This window comes from Phasianus colchicus, chromosome 10 (genome assembly GCF_987193195.1).
Source record: "Phasianus colchicus chromosome 10, bPhaCol1.hap1.1, whole genome shotgun sequence".
Taxonomy (NCBI): domain Eukaryota; kingdom Metazoa; phylum Chordata; class Aves; order Galliformes; family Phasianidae; genus Phasianus; species Phasianus colchicus.
In genome coordinates this window covers 12,714,655-12,727,246 of record NC_143445.1, presented here as the reverse complement: position 1 = coordinate 12,727,246, position 12,592 = coordinate 12,714,655, and positions in this window count along the sequence as shown.

Below are 12,592 nucleotides of genomic sequence, written 5' to 3'. Positions count from 1 at the left end.
TCTTCCTCAGTCATAAATATGACTTCCAGAAGGCTTTGTAACTGCTGTCCCCCCAGTTTCAGATATAATCCACTCTGCTCAATTTTAAGAACAGTTCTACAGAATTGATGCAAACATGCTTCAACTTAAGATCCCACAACAGTATAATAAATATTCATCAGTACTACATTTCTCTTTATTCACTTCCCAAGATACAAAATAGCTAAATAACACAAATTTGTTACAGTGGCAACAGCAACACAATTATGGTTAGTGGCCTGCTGCTGCTACCATCCAAAATCCAGCTCGCAATAATATAAAACTCTTGACAGGCCATTCATGGATCAAACTTAAAATACAAGGGAAAAAGAGAAATGGTTTTAATGGCTGAAAGCTTATGGACCTCCCAAATAACAAATGCACATATGGGAAAGAAAAGCAAACGTACAGTGAGAGGAACAAAAATGTGCACTCTGCACATACATCTCATATATACACACAATATTTACCTGGGCACTTCCAAAAGGCCACATCAGATGGGGCCCTGGGCAGGCTGATCAAGTGCTTGACAAACCTGCCCATGGCAGGGGTTCAGACTGGATGGGCTTTAAGGCCCCTTCCAAACCAAGCCATTCTGTGATTCTATTCTAAGAGGTGGAGAGCATGAGGGGTGCTTTCCACCCAGCCAGGAGACCAAGCTGGGCTCAGGATGGACAACTGGAATGGAGACTGGCTGCTGGCTGCCACTCCTGGGGGACCCACTGCCTGCCCCACGGGGAACACTCCCAAGTAGGATGCTCTCGCTCTTTGATTTGTCACTGGACATTTCACCAGGAACAAAATGAGTAAAAGACACAGTTTGGTGCTATTTCCTCCCCTGCCCTTAGTGCTCTTGTCTGACTGGGTTTTCTCCATGAACTGGGGAAAGAGGAAGAAGGGGGGGAAGTTTTCTTCAGTGAGCAGATGAGAGCAAGCCAGCTCTGGCCTAACTCAGACAAGGTTTTCCCATCACTGTCTGAGGAGCTGAGGAAGGAACCGACAGAGGTCAGCAGCCACCCAACTGCTGTGACCTTCCCAAGGAGATGGAACCCCTCCCGGCCCCCACCAGCCCACGGCTGGCCCCGAGGGCTCCAGGACTTTCGCAGGGATTATCTCCGAAATCAGGTCAGCCACTCAAAGAAGGAGCACTCGCTCATCTCCTCACGAAGGCTTGCACCTCCTGGTGTGACAACAGGAGCTTCACTTACTGAAACTTATTAAAAAAAAAAAAAAATCTGTAGCTCCATGTGCTAGCAGCCAATGAATTATTAACAGAAATAATTAAAACTAATATATGGCTGTAAAAAGAAATGAATAAAGTACATTTCATTACGCAGTATCCTTGTTTTTTATGGTGCTTTTTGATTACTTGCTAATTTGCAAAATGTGGTAATGTGCAGTACGCATCCTAGTCATTACTGAAATTATTCTGTACTTTAGTCAACAGGCTGATGGACTGACATGTTGCATCGGTGCCTCTCCTATGAGAGAAGAAACAAATGGAGAGGGGCTGATTCACATTCCTGTAGAAGCCACTTTACAGCACTCAGGCAATGAAGAGTAACCGCTGTTGCAGAAGAGCCTTTGGTGTTGCGTGGGGATATAAATCAAAGTAAACAATAATGATCTGACCAAAGACTTCTGATTTTGGTTTGTTTTGTTTGCACATATTTTGTCTTCTGGAATCTCTGATTCAAACTGGTGAGAATATCTAGGTGCCACCCAGAGGATAAATATAAAGCAGTGTGGATCAACACCAGTTCCGACACCCAATTTTGAGAAACATATGTTCTCCTCAACAGATATATGGGTGTTATCATTGGCACTGCTATAAATAAATACTAAATCATCTTCAGTCAAAATAAGGAGTACTCTAAGGTTTCACTTTCATCAGTTAACAATAACACTTCTGGAAAAACATTAAGCCTAAATGATAGCATATTTATTATTCGACAAAAAACTATCTTACAAAATATTATGTTTCGATTCCCAGATGATTTACATAATAGATTATTACAGCTGCTATAACACTCCCAAAGCTGGATTTTTTTTTTCTGAGATGCTTTTGAATCCTCTAAGACTTTAAATGTTTTTCCAGGTTTCATTTTATTAAATTAGCATGTCATGACCAAATACCTGCATGTCTTTTCCTAGAACAAAACCAACTGCTATCTCTGCTTGACAAATGTGGGAGAACCTGTAGGTTATTTCAAAGTCACCTGTTGAGCTAAGGTTCAGAGAAGAAATGTTCCTTCTTCCCCAGCCCAGGCTCTGTGCAGCCTGGGGGGCAGTGAAAAGGCTTTGCAGAGTATGGATGTGTACAGTGCACAGCCAGAGCAGAGCCTCCTGTCAGATAGAGCAGCATTTCAGCCTTTTAATCAGAGCCCTAAAATAAACAGCTCTGTCCTGAGTCTCCTCTCCAGCAAAACTCCTCTTGAAGCATGTTGGGTCCATTGTTTAATTCCATACACTTGCAAATTTTATTTTGGGATGAGCAAATAATTAATGCATTAAAAGGTTCCATGGGACATCCAAAAAGTCGCCATGAAAAATTATTGTCAGAGCAGAGCTGAGATTCTGCTTTATAGAATTAGCCCATAAAATAGTATCATGTGTAATTGCATTCATGTTGTCACTGTCTCTTTGCAAATCTCCAGAGATTTACAGCACCACACACTGGAGCAAGACTATCTAATATTTACAGTGTTTCATTATTTTCATCTACTTGGAACAAAACCTATAGACTTATATGAAATCCAACATGATGTGTCAGAAATAGCTGGATTTATGTCCGTTCACACAACGCAGGCAGACACAATACTGCAGTAATTGCAGGCTACCAAACAGCTGCATGGCATTTACTCAAAATACTTTATGCATTTAGCACACTTATTGAGCGGAACTTGAAATAGGCTCATTGTTTATTTGGGCATGACAGAGGGAAAATTTTGTTTCTTTACTGAACCTACAGAATATAAACAGATCAGGATCATAAAACCCTTTCATCATGCTTCTACAGGTAAAAATAATATTTTAACTGGTAACAACTTTGGCTGGGGAAAAGTTTAAAGTCCACAGAACTTTGCCTATGGTTTTACTTGGTGTCTTACTTGCAAGAGGACAGTCAGGCAGTTTTTGCATTGCTTTCGTATCAAAAGTGAGTTGTTTACAGCTTTCAGAAATGTTTAGGATTTCATATTAATATTTCCTAATTTATGACCAGAACAAACTATGGGCAGGCAGCTTTCTGCTTGTAACTGTCAGCCTACATACAAACACCACACTGACAGTAAGACAATTTCCCTGTAATTGGTGTAGCCTTAAAGTACGTGCTCAAGCTCCGTCAAGAACATAGTGTTGATGTCAGTGGGAATTTTGCCAGATTAAGAAAAGAAGAACTTGGCCCTTCCTCTGTGACTTCTGACAACACTGCACAATTTTGTGTCGTTAGAATTTTTTAATTAAATGTGTTGTTCTTCTGCGTACAATAGAACTTAAAGCGAGAGAGTGTCTAAACATGAGGGTAAGTTTGTAAAGGAGTCTGTAAGGGCTTTGCAGCCGAGGGGAGAAAATGTGAAATTCCACCGATAGCTTTTCTAGATAAGCAAGTCCATATATTTTGAAAGGGGTGGAGTTTTTGAATAGCTGAGCTTTTTGCTACAGTCAATAAATATCATGAGAAGGAGAAATATGATATTAAGCAGGATCTGATCCTAAACTTATGGCTCCAGTGGGAACAGAACAAAACCCATTTATAGTATATCCCAATAGAAACAATCCATTTGCCATAGCAGTGTTTACTGCATTTGAATTCTCCCAGCAGAAAACAGCATTTTCACAGTCAAGTTCCAATATTAGCAGAGAATTAATTATTAAGTGATATTTGTAGAACAACACTGGGGAGTGAGAGGGGGTCCCTTGTCGCTGTTACTCCTTGGCAAACAAGAAGACAGATTTGGTAATCCGGTCAAATTTCAACTTGTGGCCATGTGGCTGAAAGAACAGATTTACTGAAAAGGACCAGAGCAGTTCTTTCAGGCAGTTACTGCATTCGTACAGAATTACACCCTTCTGTAAAAGAATGGGAATTTTAGAAATATCCTGAAGGCACTCATTGCTCTTATAAGGTGAACCCCGTGTGTAATTTCCACCAGCTCTGCAGCACCAGTCCAGCCTTACTGTGGGTACTTGCATCCGAACACAGATCTTTTTACCCTGGAGATGAATCAATAATTTTAATCTAGCCCAAGAATGCTACCTGTAAATAATGTGCAGTAAACCAAAGCAAAAACTGGAAAGAGATGAACGGAGCTGTACCTGTACCATCATTTATTCTGAGCCCAAAGCCTGTTCCAGCTCAACAGGAGTCTCCCATTGATTTCAATGTGTTTTGGTTCAGTCCCTTATTTCAGATCTCCTGTGTGGCACCAGTTAATGTAGTTACACCTCCTGGCAGCCTCTTTCCACTGCTGCTTACAGGAGCATTCAACAATTTGCTATATGGTAAAAAATGTTTTTGGACGCACAAACCGCATTATATTTTGGTCAGGCATGCAGACTGAGTAACTCCCATAAAAACCACAGAAGAAAACTAATCCAGCACATACAAATATTTTTTGTTTACTCCTTTAAAACGTCCCAACCCTTTTAAACAAACCGAGCAGACGATTCTAAGTGATCACGTTAGGGATATTCACCTCAGTTACAGTCTTTCTACAAGCGGTGATGGTAAGTAAAAATAAAGAACTGCATCTATTTGGTTAAAAACTCATGATTGACTCTAACATTGCTATAAGCAGATGACATGCTTCACTCACCTGTGGGAAAGATTAGGATGTTGGGTTAAAGAGAGACACTCACATTAGCAATGTAACCGTCTGTATCATAAACACAGCTCCTAAACCAAGCGTGCCAGTAAGCACAAGTAAGCACAAGTCTGAGGGCTGGGCAGCAAAAGGTCACAGCAAGGAAATCCAAACTAGAATAATTAGACACGTACATTTATGAATATGAAAAAGATATTGTAAATGCTGTGACGCTGAATTTACCAAATACTGATTTCTCAGCCATGTGATATCTGCAGCGTTTCCCAGTCTGTATCACAGAGTTGGTGAACATACGTTTCTGCTCAGAACTTGCATTGCCCACCGGATGAATATTTTCAGAGTATTTTCTAGATGGTGGTTTTTAGACAGTGAGCCAAAACTACGCCTGCTCTGTTAGGGTGTTTGCTCGTGTTCTACACTTTAAAACCTGAAGTTCCACCGTAACCACCCTCCGTGCAGTGTTTCCTGCTGACTTGGGTGCAAATGTTCACCATTCAAGCATCAAAGAAAGGTGAAATTCTAAATGGAAAATAATACTTTTCAACAAAAAAAAAAATTCTTCCAGAAATATTCAATCTCATCCCAGCCTATTGCTAACGTTTGAGCTGCCTGAGTTCGCTTGGCCTGCAACCTGCTAAGGTATCCTGGCTGGGCAGCTCTTCCATTTCTCTGCTGCAAATTGTTAGCAAAACCTACATGAAATAAAATGGAGGAAGGGATACGCAGTGGGATCTGCATGAGGTTGTTATCAATTTCCGCAGTGACTGTTTTACATTCTGACTGTAAAAGGTGCACCAAAAAAAAAAAAAAAAAAAAAAAAAGGTCTGAGGGAGAATTCCGAATCTCACAGCATTCAGTTTGTATTTTTTTAATAGAAGTGAAGTGTCTGACACATCACTCCTTTGCTCCTGGAAGGTGCAGATTTGAGGACATGGTGAACTGCCCTAAGTTTAGAAAGTTTCAGAATTAAAAGGCACTATTCCCCAAGTCCTTGCCCTCTGCTCTGCCTTTTAGATAATGAAATAACTGAAGGCATTGCTCAACACAGAGGGGGAAAAAAAGAGGCGGGGGGGCTGCAGAGGGGGAGCAGAAAATGACAGAAAAACATATGTTTTTGCCTTTCTTTTGAGTTTATTCAGAATCATATCCATCTGGGTGAAGCAGCCAGCTCCCTTGCAAATTAATGGTCTGATGATTCAGGGAAATGTCGAGCTGGGTTCTTAGCTATAAAATGCGTGTAAATGAAGAAAGGAGTGCATGGAGGTGAATCTAGTTTGGTAGCATGCACATTTATCATAGATTAAGTATTAATTTAGAAACGATCACCTCCTAATAAAATGTCAGCGCTACAGCAGTTTTATTAAAACACATCTTCAAATAAAGGATCAAATTCGCTCGGACTCAGCTGCAGAGCACCGAGGAACCTGAGCAGGGGCATCATTTATTAGCAGAGGCGACTTATTAGAGAAGGGGAAATTGCAGCCGGCTGGAACTCGGTCCTGCTTCAGATGGAAGTTGTGCCTGAGGAGCTCGGGACGGCCCCTCGACAGTGCCCCTGCCCCTTTCCCCCGCTGCAGAGAGGGAATGGCTCTCACCTCTTCCAGCGGGGGAAAAAAAGGACTTTGGGCTGCACTTGAAGAAAGCTCCGCTGTCCCTACAACAGCAGCTAGCAGCGTTCGCAGATGCTTAACAAATGATCGGTTAAAACCCGAAATGCGGTTTCTTTTTTTTTTAATTTCTTTTTCTTTCCTTTTTCTTTCTTTCTTAATTTTTGTTGGTTTTTTTTTTGTTTGTTTGTTTGGGGCTTTTTTTTTTTTTTTTTTTTTTTTTTTTTTTTTAACAGCAACTTCTGGGGATTAATCCCTTTCCAGAGTTTGCCCGTGCCTTGTCATGTGAGCAACGCCCTGCCAGGCTCCACCAGATCAACTCCGACGATCCTAGCACGCAGGGCGGGGGCCGGGGACCCGCGGAACAGCGCTGAACCCCGCGGGTCAGCCCCTATCGGCCGCGCAGGGCCCGCGGAACGGAGGCAGCTCGGAGCCCTCCCTGCCGGGCCCGGCCCCGCCGTTCGTACGCGCCCGCGGTCCCTGCGCGGCTCTCGGGCCTCGTGCCCCGGGGCAGCTCCCGGCGGCGGGGACGCGCCCTGAACTTGGCGGAGCCCGAGTCCCTCCGCCGGCACAGATCCCTTCACGGCTGCGGAGCTCGGGGTACCCCCGCACCGCTCCGTGCGTGGGAGCCGAGCGCAGTGCCGGAGAGGCAGAGTGCCTAAATTGATCCGCTTCTCACTTGCTAAATTATGCCAGCCAAAGGTCAGCCGGACTCAGCGGTCCTCTTCATTTTCTTAATTTAAAAAAAAAAAAAAAAAAAAAAAAAGAGGGGTGGGGGGGAGGGTGATGGGGGAGGGCGGGGGAGAGAAAGCAGCAACTTATTCAAATTCAGCCTCATCTGAATAATCGTGAATTTGATCCAGTCAGAGCTGCAAACTGTACATTAAAAATAAATGTCCAGGAGGCATTTACTGTAGTTGATTTATATATATATATACAGAGGGTCTAAAAACTCCACGTTTCTCCACCCCTTCCCCCCAATATGGAGCGAGTTTCAGGTACTGCGCGGACCTCGCCGAGTGGCAGCGGCGTGTCTGCAACACTTACGTTGAATGCACGAACCCCCAATCATAATTGCACGTTCACAAAGCACATATGGCAGCTGCATTCTTTGTATAGTTTGTTATGGTCTGGTGTGTAATGTAAATATCAAGAACAGACCCAAAACACAGGCTCGCTCTCCCAAAAACAAAACAAAAAAAAAGTTGCTTTGCAAACTTAAAAAGAATGACATTAGTTCCATGCTACTGTCTGAGCCAGCAATGATTATTTGGTCTGTTTGCTCCCATTCAGAGTTAAGACACGACAATAGTTTTAGTCTTTGCTGCTTGACGTGAAACCAGTGGGGTTGGGCAATTCTGCTCCAAACAAATACAACTTCTACACCCGTCCCTGGGACAGCGAGCCGAGAGCTGAGCGAGTTTTGCAATGGAGAAAAGCATCACTTACCACGGCGGGGATCTAGATCTCGGCAAATGCTGCCAGTAGGTCTGAGAAGTGAAAAACTGGGAGGGAAGCGCAAAAGGCAGAAAGTTGGAAAGGGGATTTGTGTGTGTGTGTGTGTGTGTGTGTGTGTGTGTGTGTGTGTGTGTGTGTAAAAAAGCCGGAGGGAAATGCGAGCACAGCGCTCCCTGCTCTCCCCGCTCGCCACCAAAACAAAGGTCCAGGAGTGAAAGGAGCAAAGCTGTGCCAGATCCATGCACACAACTCCTCGGGGCCAAAGCTCAGCTTCTCGCTCGCTGCAGCTCGCGACAAGGGTTAATGTTCCGGGGGGACAGGCTAACCGGCCCCTGCCACCATTGGCTGGGACAGAAAGCAGGTTTAAGGTGAATGTAGTGGTTCTTTACAAGTTGCAAATGGGTGATTTCAAATAGAATATCATCATAATAAATTATAACAAGCTGTAATGGTAAATAACAGCAGCAATTGTCATAATAACAATAATAATAGCAATAACAACAATAACAAGAATGATAACAAGTACTACAATAATAATAATTGAGCCCATCCTCGTCCAGTTGGCTGAGAAGCGGTGTCGCTGCCTGACACCAAACGTTACCGTCCCGATGCCCGGCTCTGCTCCTGCCTGAGCCCCGGGGCAGCTCGGGGAGCCCTGGCAATCCCAAAATGGGACGAATTCGGGAAAAAGGACGGGATAGAAGGAAGGGCGACGCAGCCATGAGCACTAAATGGAAAGGTTCAGCCTCGCACTTGGAGGGGATCAACAGTTTTTTGAGGAATGAAATGATGCAGGGGGTTCCCGGGGTGGCTCGGGAGTGCCGCGGGGCTACTGTCCCTTCACATGCGCTCGCAGACACCTGGGAAACTTCCTTTTGGCCAAAGGGGGGAAAGTAGAAAATAGGAGAGAGAATAAAGGCGGGTCGGAAGGGAAAAAACGCATGTTTCTGTGCGTTCAGGCACATCTGCGTAAAGGTTGGACACAACCTTCCACGTGGGGAAGCGAGGTCAGGATATGCCCTTTTTGAAGCGAACAGGCGACATGATGGACACCGGTTTCATCGCCGCCTCTCGGCGTGGCTGAGGCGATCCCCGGCCGGGCGGAAGAGGCTCAAGGTGCTGTTCTGGGACCGCGCTGCCCCGTGTGCTCCGACGGGCGCGGGGAACGGACCGCCGCGTTAGCGATGCTCGGGAGCGCGGCTCTGGTACCGGGCGGTGCCGACCTGCCGCCCTGCAAAGGCTTTGTAGCCACTTTGCGCCGTCGAACAATGAGTGCTGGGAATTATTTGTGTAAAAAAACCTCGATGCCTGCAAACGTGCGTGTGTTACTCGAGTCCGTCCTGTGATGTCGGTATCTCAGCAATAAAATGTGATGGGCCACGGGGTTCTGCTAAGGGGAGAGGTGCAGAAGAGAGTCCTTGACAGCCTTTCCGCCCTTCCCACGGGCCCGAACTGTTCCGATGGGTGCAACTGGCTGACACCCGGGCTGAGCGACTCGGGAGTGCCGCTAATTGCGGGGGTCCCAACGTGCCGGGGCGCGGTGCTTGAGCGCAGGGACGGGACGGACGGAAGAGACGGACGGGACGGGATGGGACGGGACGGGACGGGACGAGACGGGAGGAACGGGGGGAGCTGCTCCAGCCGGATCGGACCGGGGCGCGGCTGTGCGGGGCGGACAGCACGTGCGGCGCTGCCCTGCGCGGCCGCGGTTCCCTTCCGCGGGCAGCTGGGGGGCGACGGAGCCATAAATATTCAGCAGCACGTGGAGACGAGCCCTGCGCGGGCGCGCATGCGCCGCCGGAGTGCGCGGCGGGAGCGCGCAAACACCGCCCCCGCGCACCGCCGCCTCTCCCAGGGACCGGCCCCGAGCGGGCGGCCCCGCACCTCCCGCTGCCCCCGGCCGCCCTCCGACAGAGGCGACATCAAACAGCAAGCACATGTCCGGCGGTGCGCAGGGGGGCTGCCTGATGTGTCGGGTTCTTTCCCTTTTTTTTTTTTTTTCTCTTTCTTTTTTTTCCTTTCCTTTCCTTCTGCTCCGTTCTTCGTAGGATTTTGGAAGTGAAAAAGATCGGAAGGGATCTGAAAGTCTCACCCCGTGCCAATGCACAACTTTCGGGTCGGGTTGAGAGCAGCCCACTCCCACGGACCGCGGGCGGCGGAGTGTGGCCGTGGGTCGGTGCTCAGCGCTCCATGTGCCGCGCTCCTGCCAACGCCGCGCTGGGTCCGAGGTGTAAACACATCCCCAGCCCCACAGGCACACACAGAGCAGTTCTTAACAGCACTTTCATAGAGAGGTAGTATGATCCTATATATCTAAAAGGTAATTAATTTGATTTATTATACTTGAAAAATCCTGTCTGCAGTACGGGCGTCATCTGGAAACTTCATGCTATTTTATACTATCGCTCTAAAGCCGAAATAAATGTTACGAATTGATGACAGCTTCCAGCTGCATGATAAAAATAGCCCCTTCGCCTCGCAGGATCGTGTTTCTTGTTATCGAAGATGAACCAAAGCTGACCCGTGGAGTTGTGCAGAGAAAGAAAATATTTTGATATAAAATAAAAACCTTGGCTACGTTTAATACACAGTGAACCTGAAATCGCAGCTTGGTTGTGGTGGAACGGAATCCACTTCGGTGTGCTCAGCAAGTCAGAGAAATCCATCCTGCGTTCAGCCCCAACCAAGGACCTCGGGTATTAATCTCTCCGAATGAATTTGGAGAATATGTCCCTTTTGTTACAAACGCGATCCGTTCTACACAGACGTCCGCACGAAATAGTTGAGGTTACGTGAACCTCCAGCACTGCACCTCCTCGTGAAGCACACCGATGTGTGTCCTTATGGAAACACTGCCGTTTCTTTACATATAAATACAGATAGATTGCGGTGAGGGTATGGATACATGTATTTAATAGAACGGGTAACACGAAGGGTGATTCTGGTGAGCGTGTGTGTAGCGCACGCGTGCCCCTTGGGTTACCCCAAAGCAGAGCCCGCACCTCCGCGCTGCGGGAATGGGGCTGCGGGGCCGCAGCGGGCCCAGCCGGGCCTCCCAGCTCTCCCGGCCTCTCGCCGGCAGCACAGCCCCGCACGGAGCCGGGCCGCTGCTTTTGGAGAAAAAAGCAAGGGTTTCTCCGCCGAAACGCCGCACCGCGGGGCTCGTTGCTGTGTTTCGAGGTGCGCGGCTCGCACGTGTGCGCGTCCCGCGGTGCGCGGCGCCCGGCCGCGGGGCTGCGAGCGTGCGCGTGTGGATCTGTGCGTTTTGGAACCGTGTCCAATAAACGGTACCCCGTCGCCCGTGGGGATATCGCTCTCAAATTCCTTGCCCCCTGAGCTTCAGCGGTAACACGCACACCGCCTCCTCCGGCATCGGGTCACTCGGAACGCCCTGCCCCGTCCCGGCAGCCTTCTGATCCCGGGTGCTCTGTGCCCCTCCCGCTGTTGCCGTGTCCCCGCCGCCAGACCGCGGCTCCGCGCCGGACTCGGTCCTCGGGTGCACCCCGCGCTCCCAGCGCGCAGTCGGCACCGGTCCGCTGAGGAGCATCGGAGCCTCTCGCAGAGAAGCAAACGCTCCGGACGTGGTAAAGCTGACCAAGTCGAGGCCATAGAGTAGCGTAGCCAGAAAGGCAGCGATTATAACTCTCGACTCTTCGTGCAGCACTACAAGCACTGCCACTTCCTTACGGCTAAAAAAAGGGAGATAAACAGTGGAGGCCAGCGTGGAGCTTGTGTCCCTGTTTGAAGCAGGGTCTGCTTTAAGGAAGCTAACTTTGTCTTATGAATGCCGGCCTCGCCTTTTAAAAAAATTCAAGCGATCATTCACAAGCCATTAAAGAGACCTGAAAGGCGACTCTTCGGGGGCAAATGGAAGAACCCGATTATTGTTTTGTATTTAACTTTCGGCTTCCGAACAGCACCAGTACTGCCGGGGGGTGCTGCGTGAGCACTGCTCTGGCTAGGACGGCACCCCTGCACCTCACACACCTCACGCAGCCCCTCCGGGGGCTCCCTGGGCGCTCTCAGCTTCCGCACGGCGGGGCCCAGCCTCTGGCTGCCGGCACGGCGAGCTCAGGAGCGAGGGGCCCGCAAACGAAAGCTGCCGAGCAATCAGACATTAAGGACAAGAGCAAAATAACGGCCCCCGTCGAGGCTGGAGAGCCGAGATTCGTTTTTCTCCCTGCAAACCTTCGGGAGGAGTTCTGCACAGGGAGCATCGCTAGGGAAAATTTGGCTTCAGCGAGGGAACCAGCGCGGAGAAAGCCGCCCCGCAGCCTCTCCGTCTGCACGATGCCCCCCGCTCTGCCGGGCACCTCGGGGCGCTGCTCCCCTCCACATTGCCGAGCGGGCAGCACCGTCGTGCCGTGGGCTGGGGTTCAGAGCATTAATCGCCTCTAACGCAGAACACCTATGGGACCGCACCGTACCCCCAGACAGAAAACAACAGCAGCAGCAGCCGGACAACCGAACACCTCCTCGTGCCCAAAAGTTGGCCGAGCGCTCGGTCCCAAGCGCCGAGACACACACAGGCACAGATCAGCGCTCAGCGACCACTGCAGACCGCACACAAGTTCAAACCAACTCGCCCTACACATCTTTAAAACACCTCTCTTGCACCGCGCTTCCCTCGCAGCCCATCTCTCGGTGGGACAGGGCTGTCCCTATTCCCTATTCCCACCACTT